The sequence below is a fragment of the Podarcis muralis genome, chromosome 10 (genome assembly GCF_964188315.1).
Source record: "Podarcis muralis chromosome 10, rPodMur119.hap1.1, whole genome shotgun sequence".
Taxonomy (NCBI): Eukaryota; Metazoa; Chordata; class Lepidosauria; order Squamata; family Lacertidae; genus Podarcis; species Podarcis muralis.
This window is the reverse complement of record NC_135664.1, coordinates 53,776,326-53,793,649: the sequence shown is the minus strand read 5'-3', so window position 1 is coordinate 53,793,649 and position 17,324 is coordinate 53,776,326. Positions and strand designations below refer to the sequence as shown.

The following is a 17,324-nucleotide window of genomic DNA, read 5'->3' as shown; positions in this document are numbered from 1 at the left end:
CCATAAAAATCCCAGAAATTAGTTTCTTTTGGAGATTCTAACTAATCTCGACTACAGTTGCACAAAGATGGGAGAGTCTGCAAGCTGTATGTTCCCAGTGTTCCAAACCAAATTGGTTCCCTCTGGACAGGGCTTTCAGTGGTAAGAAGCCCAATTTCTACAATTCCACACAGGTCATCATTACTACTTGTGGATCTTAGCCTCAAGTAATGTGTAAAAGGTAAAGGTAAAGGACCTCTGACATTTAAGCCCAGTCGCAGACGACTCTGGGGTTGCGGCGCTCATCTCGCTTTACAGGCCGAGGGAGCCGGCGTTTGTCCGCAGACAGTTTTTCCAGGTTGTGGCCAGCATGGCTTAGCCGCTTCTGGTGCAATGGAACACCAAAACCAGAGCAGCGCACCGAAACGCCATTTACCTTCACGCCGGGGCAGTACCTATTTACCTACTTGCACTTTTTTTGGCGTGCTTTCGAATTGCTGGGTTGGCAGGAGCTGTGACCGAGCAACGGGAACTCAGTCTGTTGCTGGGATTTGAACCGCTGACGTTCTGATCTGCAAGCCCAAGAGGCTTAGTGGTTTAGACCACAGCGCCACCCGCGTCCTAAGTAATGTGTACACATTACTAATTATTCCACCTCCAGTGCACTTCTATCACTGGTGCTTGAAGGTGAGCGTACATGGCATTAGCAGCAATCTGTATGCATCCATTGTATACCTATGTTCTCTGTAGCTGAGTGGATGAGATGTTGGATTTAAACTGGGGAGGCTTAGGTTCAGTCTTCCATCTGTCTTGAAGCTCACGGGGTAAGCAGTTCAACCTACCTCACAGGGCTGTTGCGTTCTTTGGAGCAGGAAGGGCATGTGTATCATCCTTAGTAGTAGTAGTAGTAATAATAACAACAACAACAATAACAATAATAAATAAATAAATAAATAAATAAAATTAAATATTATTATTATTATTTATACCCTGCCCATCTGTCTGGGTTTTCCCAGCCACTCTGGGTGGCTTACAGCAGATCTAAAAACGTAATTAAAAACATCAAACACAGAAAACCTCCCAATACAGGGCTGCCTTCAGATGTCTTCTAAAAGTTGTGTAATTCTTTCTCTCCTTGACATCTGAAGGGAGGGCTTTCCATTAGGGAGGGTGCCACTACCAAGAAGGCCCTCCTGAGCTCCTTAGAGGAGGAAGGGGAAATACAAACCTTAATGAGAATTGTTTGGATTTGCCCTTTGTTCCTTTTCACTTAAGGAGGAAAACCTTAAAAGTGTGAAGTGCCTGGCTTTTGTGGCTGCACCTGCACCTTACCCTATGTTTTCCTTCATTCTCCACTGCAAACTTTCCCCCTCCCCCTCGCCTTTTTATTTCATTTTATTAGCTAGGCTGCTGACAGGCTGCGTGCTGCTTCCCTGCCTTGAATTTTAATGGAGACATCACTCTTTCTTCAGCCTCTCTCGGAGTGGACAGGATATTCTTTGTTTGCGCTGTTTATTCTCGTCTGGCCTACTTGTAGCTCCTGGGCTGCTGCCTCCGAGTGGCCCACTTCTGCTGAATGGAAAATGGGGGCTGCGTTGGAGGGAGGGGTGGAAGAGCGGGGAGCTTTGTCTCAATTTAGATTTTGGTCTGGCCGGGTTGAGCTGTTTTATAGCCGTCGGGAGGGTGGAGGCGGCAAAGTGGCAGTGGGTGGGTGAGACACAGAAAAGGCGACTCCTTCCTCACCCCGCATCTGCCAACCCCCCGCCCCCCACCCTTTGATAAGCAAGTAAAGTAAAACAAACTGCTAAGTGCATGGAGTGGCTTGAAATCAACCCTGGTGTAATTTTGGAACTAGAACTCTGATTCTTCCAGGTTTGAGAGACAGGAGCTGTAGAAACTGGAAACCATAAACTGAATAGGTCTGTGAAGAGACAAATGATGAGCTGAAGGTATATTGTCTGCGGCCCTCGTTTTAATTACGGCTTGCAGAGATAGTAAAAGGCTTGCGTTGTGGTGTTGTGTTGCTTTTGGAGAGACAAACAGAATGGAAATTGAGGGGAGAGCACTTAACATGGCCCTTGTCTGGTATTTACACAGACTGAAAAAAAAGGAAGCAGTGGCTCAGTTAAAAACAACAAATCCATTGGTTCCCCCATTTGGACAAGGGCCTGTACAAAAGGCTCATACTGAAACCTTTGCAAAATTGTGTGAACCGTCAGCTGCACTAGGCAAGCCATTCCCGCTTCATTGTCATATATATTCACAATATAAAAAATACTGCTTCTAATTGATACATAGGGTAGGAGAATGTATCTCAGGTCTAACAATATTCTTGGCTGGCTTGGCTGGAAAACGAGTGTGGAAACTGTGTTTCAAGAGTTAATCTGCTATCTCTACATTTTAGCAATATGTAGAGAAATCTGAATGCCCCACCATTGGTTTCACAGTGGAGATCCATTTGTGAAAACAAATTCAACCAGGGGATGCAACCCTGCAAAAGACCATTTCTAATTGTCTTGAAAATGAGGGTGCTTCACACTTTCAAACCCCAAATTCTTTGCAAGGGGGTGGGTGGAATTATGAGAATGGGAAAACAGGCAACAGTATTTCAGGCAGTATAATTTCATAAAGCAAAGTGCAATTACCCATACTTATTATGTTTATTCCCAACTGACTTGTGAGGCTGATACTTTCACATGCAAATCCATTTTCTTATAGAGACACAGATTTCAAAAAATCTCTCTCTCTCTCTCTGTGTGTGTATGTATGTGTATATGTATATGTATATGTGTGTATGTATGTATATATATATATAGAGAGAGTCATATATAGTTATATATAACTAACATTTGTTGACAAGGTCCTTTGGGCAATTCACACAGAGTATACAGTGGTACCTTGGGTTAAGTACTTAGTTCGTTCCGGAGGTCCGTTCTTAACCTGAAACTGTTCTTAACCTGAAGCACCACTTTAGCTAATGGGGCCTCCTGCTGCTGTTGCTGCCGCCCACCATGCAATTTCTGTTCTTATCCTGAAACAAAGTTCTTAACCTGAAGCACTATTTCTGGGTTAGCAGAGTCTGTAACCTGAAGCGTATGTAACCGGAAGTGTACGTAACCTGAGGTACCACTGTATATGCAGTTAAAGCATTAGCATATTGATTTAATAATTGAAACATCAACATTATGCATTCTCAAGCTAAGATTATGAAAGTGTGTCAGAACCGTAGCATCATAGAATTGGAAGGGACCACGAGGATCATCTAGTCCGTCCAACCATCTGCAATGCAGGAATCTTTCTGCCCGATGTGGGGCTCTAACCCACGACCCTAAGAGTAAGAGTCTCATGCTCTACCAACTGAGCTATCTTGTTCCCAGCCCATACTTTGAGAGTAATCTTTCTCATAGCCCTCTTCATGCGTTACTCAGTCAAAGAGGGTAGTTGAGGCAGGTTGGGGGGCAGTGGCAGCAGTCCCCACGGCTTCCACCCAGCCCTACCATATGCTGGTGGGGCTGCCTGAGATGGGGAAGCCTCCATGCATTTACACATTTACCTCTGTGCAGAGGCTTCCCCAGTTCTGAAGCCCCGGTTGTGCAAGGTTCCAGAATCAAAGAAGCCTCTTGGACGTACAAAGCGCACAAAAGTTTCTCCAGCATCTCCAATGGCCGTGTTAACACACTAAGGCATGAACAGTGGGAACAGGGTTGGGGGCGGAAAGCTGTGTGCCAGGTGGGTGGTGCCCAAAGCGTAGCTCCTGAGCCCCTCTACTCACTTCCTCTCCTTTTGTGCATAATGCACAGAGAGGGCTCTGTACTGTCAGTTTTCATTCATTTTTTTGTGATGGCCAAACCTCAAACAACAGCAGCGCTCGTCATCAGGAGGTTAATGAAGCGTGCACCGTAAATGCATTTCCAAAGGATGACTAAACACCTGCACCAAATTGCCCTGACTGTACTTGTGAAACTTGCTAGGTAGGTCGGGAACACATTTTTTAAAAAATGGATACTTTAAAAAAAATAGAAAGAAAGCTGCTGTGGAGTTAAAATTACTGTCAGCTCTGGTTTGCTGTAGAGAACAGTCTTTATCCGGAAGCCAACAAATTTAGCTGAGACTTAACTTTGTTAGTGATGTCTAAACGCATTAACCATATGCTCCTCGGCATATGGGTAAATACGTATCAATTTATTTTCATTAGGATTTTATTGCAAGAAGTGCTGCTAAGCTGGGTGCTCCCAGTTTTACTGAAGTTGCTGCCACTAGCTTTGAGGGACAGGAGGCTGAGCAGCACTTCCCACGAGAATTAATAAGACTGCTATGTGGAAACATGTTGGAATTGCCTCTGTGTGCTGCAGCAAGACATTTTGTGCATACCGGCTAACTGTATGTGCACCATTGTCTATTCTGGTTGGCAGTGGCTTTCTGGGGTCTCTCTCTTTCCCATCAGCTGCAACTTACTCCCTTAAAACATGTGCTCAATTTGCACAGAATAGTAAGCAGAATAGTAAAAGCTACAAGTGAAATTGCATCAGGGATGCCAACTTGAATAAAGTGGGCGGTGGCAGCAGCAGGTAAGCCTCGCCACGCATAATTGATCACAAGACGTGGTGCACGGGCACCATTTGAATGGCAATGCTCATCAATCTTGGGAGGGGGCTCAAATATTTTATTCTGGGGGCTGAAGGGACCTGGGCCCCTAGGAGTCGGCTCCTATGAATCACATATATTGGGAACACTATTGAAAAAGCCTGCAAACATCCTCTAAACCTCTGGAAACCCTTGAAAACCCCTTAAAAAGACCCAGCATCACTTACCAGATCTGCCAAACTCCACCACAATTGCTCCCTCCAAAGCTCCTTGCGCAAGCTCCCAACTCTCCACAGGACTCAATGGTCGGTGCAAAGGCTCCTGGGATTGCACTTGCAAAGGCTTGAGGGTTTGCTAGGCACTGTTTTCATGCCATTTTGCTGCATTTGTGCCACTTGCGGGTTTGCGGTGATATGCGCAAGTGTGTGGTGGCGCATGGCTTGAATGTGCACAAATGGAGATTTGCCTGCAGGGTCAAGTCTGATCTTCCATAGTTGTGGTGGAATATCTGCAACCCTCCACATGTTGCTGGAGACCAGGTCCCAGCATCCATGACTCTGGCCACACTGGCTTTGGTTGCTGGGAGATGGAGTCCAGCCAACATATGGGATGCCACCGTTTCCCCATCCTGTTTTATTTAATTGGTAAGAAATTCCAAGCCTTATAAGACCTGTAGACCACAAATGCATACACTTTTTTGACTTATAAATACCAGACTTGCTTTCCTTGCTGTTATACCAATACCAGTCTATTACCCTATTTTTCCGTGTATAAGACGCCCCTATGTATAAGGTGAACCCTATTTTTTTAAACCCAAAATTAAGAAATTAAGTTGTTTAGCTTTTTGGGGCATGGGGGAGGTCACTTCCGCCTATTGCTTGTCCGCTTGCTTGCCACTGCTGATTGTTTACCACAGCCACTGCCAATCGCTTGCCACAGCCACTGCCGATCACACACCTCGCCGCAGCCACGAATTGTCTGCCCGCTCGCCGCCACCAACAGCCCACCCTCCGACTTGCTGCATCCGCCAGTCACCTGCCTGCCTCAACACAGCCACCAATCGCCTGCCTATTGCCGCAGCCACAGCCAATTGCCAGCAGGCCTTGCCGTAGCCACCAATCACCTGCCCAATCGCCGCTGTCAATCTCTTGCTTGCTGCTGCCATTAATCGCACGTTCCCCCTCTGCATTCACTATCCATGTATAAGACAACACCCAATTTTTGTCTAATTTTCTTTTAGCAAAAAGCATTGTTTTATACACGGAAAAATACGGTAATTGTTTCTCAATTATAGCTGGCACACTAGAGCAGGATGTGTGGCAGCAGGCAAGGGGAGAGCTGTGTAGGAAGAATATCTTTGTAGCAAAGGAGACAGGAGGGTACTTCATAATGGAGGAACTACAGGTGGAGTGACCTTTCTGCCGGAGGCCACCCCTTTAATAAAGAGCTCATGGTCAGAGTAAATTAAGGCATAGCTAGATTCTCATATTTGGATTTATTTACATTTTTCATCACTCCTCCTTATGCTCCTTGTTTGCACCTTCCTGACCTCCATAAATATGGAGCCTTGCTTTTATGACACTTCATTTCTGGAAGAAGGTATAAAAACCGGGAGAGACCAGAACGCCCAATTACACTGACCCTGTGAATGGCGGTGGGAAAATTGGCTTTGCCACAGAGCCACAATCTGGGAAGTACATGTGCTGCTGCAGAGTTAGTGCCTGCTAGCCTAATTAAGAATGCAATGCACTTTGGTCCAAATTATTCGATTAGTGCATGTTTTCTATTTCCACTTCATTTCTCTTCATGCCCCATTTGAATGCATATCCCTGTCAACCAAGTCCCTAATGTGTCTTCTTGCTGAAGTCTCTAAATGCAGGTCTAATATGTGTGGAGCCACGTTGCCTGTCAAAGGCTGCCTAGAGCTTGTCATGTAGATGCTTGCTTAGGGGGAAGGACCATAGCTCAGTGGTAGAGCAAACGCTTTGCATGCCGGAGGTCCCAAGTTCAGTCCTCGACGTTTCCAGATGGGTCTAAAAAAGTCTGAAACCCCAAAGAGCCACTGTCAGTCTGAGCTAAACGAACCAATGTTTTCCGACTCAGCATAAAGCATCTTCCTGTGTTCCTTTCAAGCATCACAAAATCAGCTGAGATCATCTTGAGTAGTTCATGTGGCTGAATTTATGGTATTTTTTTTTTATTTTAATGTGGGGTGGGAAAATGAGGTAGCTGTTCTAAATACTAGCAAGCCTAGCAGGTCTGTAACAGTGTTCAAAACGCCTCATTAACATCTGCGCAGGATCTGTGCCAGGTGAAGAAGAGGGAGGAGAGATGTTGGGAGCAGCTCCATGTTGGCAAGTGTGCAGCTTCCATGACAGAGGGAGTGGAAAGAGGGTTCTGCGTTCAGCCGGCTCAACAGCGCAGGCTTTAGGCTGAGCTGATTGCGTGGAGCAGAACAGGTCAAGGGGCACTCGCCATTTCAGAAGACCGTTTGCTGGTCCAGGCTCTGCTGCTGATTCTGGCATGAGCCGGCTACTCATGCGAACGGAGTATGCTCCCAAAATCCTCTGTGGGCAAGGGGAATCATGGGGCAGTTGTTTAATTAACCTGATGCACCTGGAGGCGAAACATTTTTGATGCTACAAAAAGGGAATCTGGGATTTCCATTTTTTATAATTTTAATATGCCTACTCTGTTTATAGCTCAAATAGAGCCCTCTTGAAGGCCTGGGCTGAAGGGAAATATTACCACAATGTTTAGAACACACATAATTCTCACATGTTAATAATAATAATAAAACCTTGTTTTTTTAAATTAAAAAATCATTTATTTGCTTGGTTTTAATTACATTCTCACAACTGGCGTTCTCAAACCATGATTTCCTGAATGTTTTGCTAGGAAAGGTATAAGCTCCTCTTGAACTCATCATGCGCAGGCCAGCTGTTGTGTATCACCACTGTTCCACAAGAAAATACGGCAAGCCTCCTCTTCTCTGAACCATCTCTGGGCCAAATGCTAAACACACAGCCTTTTGGCACGATAGCAATGAATTGACCCTCCCAATAGAGCTCTGTCAGAGAGAAGGCTGGAACCTTCACTTGAGTATTGATAAGAAGAGCAGCTGATCTCTCCCATTAATGAGAACAGTATGAAATTAGGCTCATTAGAGGAGGCAACTAACCATTGCTTTGGACAGCAGGTTGAAAAAGCTGACTCTCGCAAGTCTGTAATCAAAATGGATGTGGGAGGTGCAGCAACAGCAGCGATGACAGCTCCATGAAATCCTTCATGGTGAAGCTGCCACATGTAGCTGTCTGAAAGATAATGATAAATCCATTTCAGTGTTTGAAATGCCAGCTCCTTGGAGTCGCCCCTTCCCCTCACCAAAGCAGGCGCGTTCCTATTTTTTCGAAGAAAGACAGTCCCTATTTTCTGGCAAAATTACAGACCCTGGTTCGTCTCCATTATTGCATTGTTAAAATTGTTAATGGCAGTTGCTAGACTTCCCGTTCTTTCGGGCTCTGTTTCCCTCCTACCACCACCCGCCTCAGGTCTCTTGTGCTTGATAAGGTAGTGGATGTCTTGAGTCAAAGAACAAGATGGCCTTGCCCAGAAGCTGACCGGATAGGCAGTTCAATCTTAACTTTCCACACTGGTGGTGAGGGCAGCAGGCAAGCTTAAGGGCTTCTGCCTGAGGGAGCTATCTGACCCTGCCAAATGGTAGGACTGGCTCTGGCCACCACATTGCACCTTTGATTCTTTTCCTGTGATATACACAAGGTAGCATTTGATGTCATGTCTGGACTATTTGTTATTTTGGGGACAGTCCTCCTCTCCCAACTTCTCCTCCTGGTTTAAATCACCTGTACAATGTGGGTAGCGCTGTGGGTTAAACCACAGAGCCTAGGGCTTGCTGATCAGAAGGTCGGCGGTTCGAATCCCCGCGACAGGGTGAGCTCCCGTTGCTCGGTCCCTGCTCCTGCCAACCTAGCAGTTCGAAAGCAAATCAAAGTGCAAGTAGATAAATAGGTACCGCTCTGGCGGGAAGGTAAACGGCGTTTCTGTGTGCTGCTTTGGTTCACCAGAAGCGGCTTAGTCATGCTGGCCACATGACCCAGAAGCTGTACGCCGGCTCCCTTGGCCAATAAAGCGAGATGAGTGCCGCAACCCCAGAGTCGGTCACGACTGGATCTAATGGTCAGGGGTCCCTTTACCTTTACCTTTACAACTGAATTTGAGGTCATTACGTCACATCAAACTTGCAGATTTTAATGCCTTTTCAGTTCCGGCAACCAAAAAGCCACAAGAAAGGTAGGCCTTCGGGTGGATTGTTAACCCTGGTGGCTCCTCATACAAAAAGTGAACACATCCTGTTGACAAATGCTAGCTGTAAATTACTAGTAACAAAGATAGAGCTAGTGTGCCAGGAAATGTTATTGATCAATTTGAGGTGTTGTTGCATGACAAAAGAGTCTAGGTATGTTAATTTTTTGTTTCCTTTTTTAAAAAACAGCAATACTATTTAAATTTAAAAGATTTCAAATTACAAGAGAGGAGATTCTGACTAAACATTGGAAAGAACTGTCTGACAGTAAGAGCTGTTTGGCAGCGGAATAGAGACCCATGAGAAGGTGGGAGACTCTCCTTCCTTGGAGTATTTTTAAGCAGAGGTTGGATGACCACCTGTCGTATATGACCTAGTTGAGATTTCTGCATTGCAGGGGGCTGGACTAGATGACCATTGGGATTCCTCCCAATTCTACAATTCTATGAAAAGAGATGAAAAATAAAGTATTTGACATGATCCCGAAATAACCTGCTAAATTGCCAAAAGACCACTGGCCCTTTAAAGTTATCCTAAAATAGCCTGCTAAATTGTTTTATTGAGAGTGCAATTATCCATAAAGACATGTGCACGCAGTGTTTTTTTTGATAATTAAAGTCAAGGAAGCAACAATATTGCATTACATGTTGTGGAAAGACCACAGTGTTGAAATTATTCCAAAAGGTTTCCCACAAAGCATAGCTATTTATGCAAACATTATTCCAGTATTGATTGTTACTCTGGAAATGATAGTATCAGTGCATAGTTGCCAAATTGATGCTGTGTGTGTGTGTGTGGGGGGGAACCCATATCTCTAACAGTATCCAATATAGAGCAAGATTAATCAAAGGCATTAAGAGGTTTTTAGTTGATGTATGGCAAAATCTTGAGGCATTAGATTACAACCCATTCTGTCTCTTTCCATTTCATCGTGACCCAACACATTAAAATATTTGCTGCGAAATCAACTTTTAATTGAAGCAAATAATTTAAAATGCCCCGTATTGGGGGAGGGGGGGGGAAAGGAATTCTTTTACATAATTGTTTGAGCTTGTATGCACTTCCTTAACTTTGGACGTAAGAGAGATGGTGTGTAGTCAGACAGAAATCCATTGTCAGTAGATGAACTAATCTCACTCTAGTTCCTTTTGTGTGTGAATCACAGGAAGGGGAACAGCACCTGGAATGTGGCTGGTTTTGCCCCTGATACCTGTGTGTGAGTTATGGATGTCTATAAGGAAGAAGCCTACATGCATAGAAGGTGGGGCCATAAGAGCAGCACTCTGTATGAATGATTCCTCTTCATGTATGGAGGCATCTGAGAAAGGGTTGTTCAGGCTTCCATCCTGGGACCTGTTTTCATTGTAGGAAATTGGACCTTTCCATGTGGCAGAACCTACACTTTGACTCTCCCTGCCTATTGACATCAGGCAGGCACCTTCACTGTACCCAGCTTAAAACATTTTGGTTTATGCAAGCCTATCCAGACACTTGGTGTGTTATTTCTTTTTAGCTGCTGTTGATTTTAATAGTCTTCGGAATATTTTTAAAAACCTACATGTCTTTAAATCAATAATTCTAATGTTTCGTTTTGTATTTTTGTCTTGAGGTTTTCTTGCAAAGAAGTAGCATTTTATTTATTTTCTTAAATAAATAAAATGATGTAACGCCCCAGACTAAGCTATGGACAAGAGTGGGCCGAACAATTAGCCTGACATTAGGCGGTGCCTTCTGTTCTTTGTGCATCATTTTATTCCATGGCTGTTCTTTTTATGAAATTAACTACTGTAGGCAACAGCTTCTCTTGCCAGATGTAATCAGACCGCATGTGTGATCTTGCAGTAAGAGGATGCATTAATAACTCTCTATTTAACTACGTTTTGCCTCGTAAAATATCACACACATTGATGGTTGAATTCCCATCAAAGGGAAGCCCTCAGGATTTGTTTCTGTGAGTAATATTTTTGACCAGTGTTCTCAAACCAAAGCTTAAAGCTAGCGGTTCCCCACTCTCCCCCGGTGCAGCAACAAAGCAGAAGGCGGCAGATATCTATTGAGTTACTGATAGATCTCTGAAAAAGAGGAAATTCCATAATTCCAGGGGAGGCACTGAAAATGTTTCATGCTCTTTTCCTTGGCTACAATCCTGTGCTGCTTAATTGGGGAAAGGCTTGTTGCAATCAGTGGGACTTAGTTCTGAGTAGACATGGGTTTATGATGTTTATTTATGTAATTGATACGCTGTTGTATCCATGGCTAATTAACTGGACAAGATCTCCCATCACATTTCAGCTAGAAGCAGTTGTGGGCGTAAGAACCATGGTGTTGGTGAAGTGAATCTGACCTCTTCCTTGCACTGATTCTTCAATGCAGAGTCTCCCCCATCTCCCTGCTTTTTTAACCTTTGGGGAATACATGTTTGTAACTAATGGGACAAATAGCAGCTGAAGGGGGGCTGGTTTGCTGTGGGAGCATGGCAAAGAGGAATGAGTTAAACCCAAGCCAGTTTCTCTCCATGCCCAGCTGCTTTTAAAAGAAATGTGAAGGGGGCAAGACTCCAATCAATGGGTGGATATTGTAGGGAAGTGGATCTTGACTAAGCTTGAGAAGAAACTTCTTAAGAAGAACTGTTTTAGAGTGAAGCAGATGGCCTTGGGAGATAGTAGAGATGGGAGAGAGATTTGTTTCAATTTGCATTTAAAGGCAAAGTTATGTAATTTGCTATTCCCAAAACAATATGCATAAAATTCAACCTTCCCCTCAAAAATGACTGTTCTCCGAATTTTGCAATGCAGTTCTTCAGGGATGTGTATAGCAGTATATTAATGAAAACAACCTACAAAAAGTTCTTATATTAGGAAAAATGACTTGCAAAATGGCTTGCAAAAGTACATATATTGGGAGAATTTTGCATTAAGATGCTGATGATTTTTGGTGAAGTTTTTTTTTTTTATATAAATTGTGGAAATCTGGTGGATTCACCTATCACTAGATGGCTTTCCTTCTCTGGAGTCATTTAAGCAGAGGCTGCAAAGGCCACCTCTCAGGGATGGCTGCTGTTGCATTCTGCATTGCAAATCCTTCATTGGGAAGGACATGGCCTCCCAGCTCCCTCCCACATTCTGTAGGATAGACCAGTGTTTCCCAACCTTGTGCCTCCAGATGTTTTTGGCCTACAACTCCCATCATCCCTGACTAGCAAGACCAGTGGCAAGGGATGATGGGAATTGTAGGCCAAAAACAGCTGGAGGCACAAGGTTGGGAAACACTGGGATAGACATCTAATCACAGGTCTTCAGGGTCTCTTCAGGGCAGGGTATATAACATTACGAAAATATTCCTGGATTTTGGCAATAGGGCTGCAGAAATGTTCAGTGATACGGATGCGTACAGTACTCCTGGAGAGTAGTGAGGTGCAACAGTCAGAGATATAAAGCAACTGTTAGTGGCAGGCGATGGATACAGGTGGATACCTGTATTTAAATACCGGGTATTTAAAAGGCTACTCAATTTTGATGTGACCTACTAGGCTACTCTGCTTGATTTTTGGAAGAAATAATAAGCAACCAACCCTAAGATCTTCCAGCCCTTGGGAGTTCCACAGGAGGGAAGGTAAAAAATGTGAAGAGCCTCTTTTCAGCAACGTAATTTGCATTCACCCTCCGGACTGTTGAGACAGCACTTCTGCCAGGCTCCTCATATATCAACCTGCTCCTAGCAGCTCCTTCTCAAACTGCTGCTGAACTGCTCTGGCTGATTTTCATTCACTACCTATGAATCCTCCATTGTTAGGATAGCAGACTGCATTCATTTCTTCAGGAATCTCTCTCAACAGTGTGGAACCAATCTGTGCCATATGATGTTGCTGGAGAATTTGTTATTTCTTCATTTAGTAATTGTGTTCCCTTCTTTCTCTTTCCATTCCTACTCCTTTCTCCTTTTTCCCGAAGTTATAAGCATTCCGTTCCACTTCTTACAAGGGGACGCTCGCCAAGGGAATTAACGAAACCTAGATACTCAGATCCCCTAATTTGTTTGCAGAGCATTTAGTCCTAGGGACTAAAGGGACGCGGGTGGCGCTGTGGGTAAAACCTCAGCGCCTAGGACTTGCCGATCACATGGTCGGCGGTTCAATTCCCCGCGGCGGGGTGCGCTTCCGCTGCTCGGTCCCAGCGCCTGCCAACCTAGCAGTTCGAAAGCACCCCCAGGTGCAAGTAGATAAATAGGGACCGCTTACTAGCGGGAAGGTAAACGGCGTTTCTGTGTGCTGCGCTGGCTCGCCAGATGCAGCTTGTCACGCTGGCCACGTGACCCGGAAGTGTCTGCGGACAGCGCTGGCTCCCGGCCTATAGAGTGAGATGAGCGCACAACCCTAGAGTCTGTCAAGACTGGCCCGTACGGGCAGGGGTACCTTTACCTTTACCTTTTTAGATACTCAGATCCCCTAATTTGTTTGCAGAGCATTTAGTCCTAGTTTATAAACATGTGCAAAGGATCATCAAAAGAGCACTGCTGGATCAGACTAAGGGCCCATCTTGTTCAGGACCCTGTTTTTAATATTGGCAAGGCAGACATCCTTGTACTTGTCTGGGTGCTTCCCAGAAGCAACAGCCCTCCTCTGTGGTTTGCTGCAGCCTTCCTCAACAATTCTCAACAATTGGTATTCTGGTGGCTACTACCTGTCCTTCAGAAATTTGTTGTAATTCTGTTTTTATGTATAGCAGGGAGAGGAACCTGAGGCCCAGGGATCAAATGCAGTCCTCCAGGCCTCTCAGACAGACCCTCTTCCCAGGCCACACTCTTCACTGACCATGTTCCATACCCTCGTCCATTTACTTTGCCTGCTTGTAAATTGTCATTGAGCTGTTAATAATGCCTCTTGCTTTGCCCAGCTGGAAAAAAAAATATGCACAGAAACCTCTCACATTTGTGTGACTGGACAACAGTCTACTGTATAACAGTTGCCCCACCCACCACTGGCATGCGGCCCCCCGGAAGGTTCTCTCATGGCGGAATGTGGCCCTCAGGCTGAGAAAGGTTCATCACTTGTAGATTTATAGCACTTGTATGCCAGGTTTCAGGGCCAAAGCCCCTCCAAGGCGACTCACAAAAGATAATGGACGGAATTGATGTGAAAGTTTGTTCTAATGGTGGTATTTTAAGAATGTAAGAAGAAGCTGAAGGCCTAGCATCCTGCTCCCACAGTGGCCAACCAAATGCAAGAGCACTGGTGGTCAGTGGGTGAAGGTGTGGTGTTGTGTAAAAGCTGTGAGAATATACAGCATGGTTTGTTCAGCTGAGGATGATGAAGTATCTAGGTAAGCCTTCCCCAGCTTGATGTCTTGCAGGTGTTTAGATTACAAAACTTGCTGGCCGGGGCTGATAGGAACTGTACTCTAAAACATCTGGAGGATTCTAGATTTGTGAATGCTGGTCCTAGACCAGGCAGTGTAGCCCAGATGTTGATGGACTACAACTTCCATCATCCATGTCCATTGGACATGCTGGCTGCAGCTGATGGGAGTTGCTGGAGTCATTTGGAGGGTCACAGGTTCCCCATCTCTGTCCTAGACTGTTGATTATTGAGGAATGACTGAAATTTGAAACGTGACCAAGATGCTAAAAAATTATTTGGATGTTACTGCATCTGTCCTGGGATCACCACCTGTACAATTTGAAGAAATTCTGACTGGTTTTGGTGGTGATTGTTGTTTAGTGTTAGCCTAAAACTTGCATACATTTACAATGCAATTCTATATGCGCCTGCTCAAAGGTAAGCCCCATTGAATTTAATGGAGCTTACTCCCTGGTAAGTGGGTATATGTTTTGTAGCCTTGGAGGAATTAATATAGGCAAAAGCCATTTATTTGCAGTGTTGGTTCATGAGATGAGACAAATGGCTAATCAAGTGTATAAACACAACATAGCATCAAAATAGTCCCCCTTTCCTTTTCTCCTAAAAAGTCTTTAAAAGGTACAAAATAATTTACAGCTTGCTGAATTTTAGTCAGGGTAATTTTTTTTAAATTGTCTAATGAGGACACATTGTGCTAATTGTCATATGCAGATTCAATTAGCATTTAGTTAATTAGCCTTTACAAATGAGGATTAACTTAATTACATAACACTAACCTCTCAATAACTCTAAAGGGTAGGAAGGCTGCTTTCATTAAATTCAGAAGGCCTCTGTGTGTGTGTGTGTGTGTGTGTGTGTGTTAAAATCTGAAATGGCACACACATAAATTAAAGAATATTACCCACGGAGGACAACTATTAGAGATGATGATCAAAGGAAACAAGTTGTGTACATGACTTGGTGTGGTTATTTTAAGGCTTGGATAAAAATTCTGCTGGCTTCTAGAGCAATTTCAGCTTTGTGATAGGTTTACTGAATTGACTGCATGTGTGCACATGTGTACAGTGTGAAGACAGCATGTCCTATTTACTGTGTCTGGTACATATTGTTGAGATGCCACATATTTAGAGATGACAGGTCTACAACCGGTCCGCTCAACAACATGTTGCATTGTGGAGTCTTCCTGTCCCGTGTTCCAGCCAACCATGAGACAGGAGGGATAGCTTGGTTGGTAGAGCATGAGACTATTAATCTCAACATCGTGGGTTTGAGGCCCACATTGGCCAAAAGATTCCTGCATTGCAGAGGGTTGGACAAGATGACCCTCCTGGTTGCTTCCAACTCTATGATTCGGTGCCCTACTCTAGGGCACGCCATTACGTCCCCCACACCCTGAGCTGGTTTCTGAGACGTGCTTTAGCTACATAGCCACCGTAAGTCAGCATCTGAATAGATTTAATATAATACAATTCTAACAGCCATTACACGTGCAGAGACAACAGCTTCCTTGAATAGGAGTTCAGGGGCTGGGCTGCAGTCCTAGGGAACCAAATGAGTTGATGTGCATCAGGTCATGCGCCCACCCCTCTTTCTGATTCCCAAATGCTACACTGCATTTTAAGCATGTTAATGCAGTGGTACCTCGGGTTACATACGCTTCAGGTTACATACGCTTCAGGTTACAGACTCCGCTAACCCAGAAATATTACCTCAGGTTAAGAACTTTGCTTCAGGATGAGAACAGAAATCGTGTTCCGGCGGCGCGGCAGCAGCAGGAGGCCCCATTAGCTAAAGTGGTGCTTCAGGTTAAGAACAGTTTCAGGTTAAGTATGGACCTCCGGAACGAATTAAGTACTTAACCTGAGGTACCACTGTATGTGGGGACGTGGGTGGCGCTGTGGGTAAAACCTCAGCGCCTAGGACTTGCCGATCACATGGTCGGCGGTTCAATTCCCCGCGGCGGGGTGCGCTCCCATCGTTCGGTCCCAGCGCCTGCCAACCTAGCAGTTCGAAAGCACCCCTGGGTGCAAGTAGATAAATAGGGACCGCTTACCAGCAGGAAGGTAAACAGCGTTCTGTGTGCTGCGCTGGCTCGCCAGATTCAGCTTGTCACGCTGGCCACGTGACCCGGAAGTGTCTGCGGACAGTGCTGGCTCCCGGCGTATAGAGTGAGATGAGCGCACAACCCTAGAGTCTGGCAAGACTGGCCCGTACGGGCAGGGGTACCTTTACCTTTTAACCACTGTATGTAGCCTTGCATTCCTTTGCTGTCCCTTATTTAGACTCTTCCATTTGCTAGATCCAACTGTTTTGTGTCGCACCCCGTAGATGTGCGGCGAGGGAGCCTTGTTCTGCTGAGTCACTTCCACTGCGACTGCCAGGCAGAGAAGAAGGCTTGATGCGTACTTCGCCCATAATGCTGATAACAAGCAACCACTTTTATTGCTAAAAATTTTATGGCCATGATCGCTAAGCTGGTTTCCCTGTACGTGTGTCTTAAAGATGTCAGCGCAGAGGCAGATGAAAAATGGCTGAATATGCAAAGCCTTTGCACTTCTCAAAGGTGGTGCTTAGATATCTTTTGAGCTCCTCTCACACATTATTTATGTGAGCGTGTGATCCACCTTGTAGGAGAATGTAAAACAGAAGAGAAGCACTTGTAACCCAGTTGTACATTTTGACCAGTGTAAGTTTCAGGTCAGCCAATTCTGACATTGTGAAAACTCCTGTCCCTTGGGTATTATTCCCCTAGTTCTGAAGTTGCATCTTTAAGGGTGGCATTCCTTTTTAAGTATAGAAACATTTAGGTATAGATACATTTCCCCATGAAATGGAGAACCTTTATTGCATTAGGCTGCTAGTGGCTGAAGCCTTCTTTTTAATATATTATTGCAACTTACTATATTACACTTAATATTAGTGCTGTGCTGAAATCCCAGCCCCAACCAGTGCCGGATTTACGTATAAGCTAAACAAGCTATGGTTTAGGGCCCCACTTTCTTGGCCCCTCCCCCCAAAAAAACAAACCACCTGGATGTACATTTTCAAAATATAAGATAAAAAACAAATAAAATAAAACCT

At 44.7% G+C, this 17,324-nt stretch overlaps 1 protein-coding gene across 2 annotated transcripts in view; it reads left to right on the top strand.

The window, feature by feature from the left end:
* The window catches only part of TBXAS1 (thromboxane A synthase 1), a 223,611-nt gene that overhangs the window by 50,009 nt on the left and 156,278 nt on the right, over nt 1-17,324 (top strand). The gene's annotated exons all lie outside the window — the stretch shown is intronic.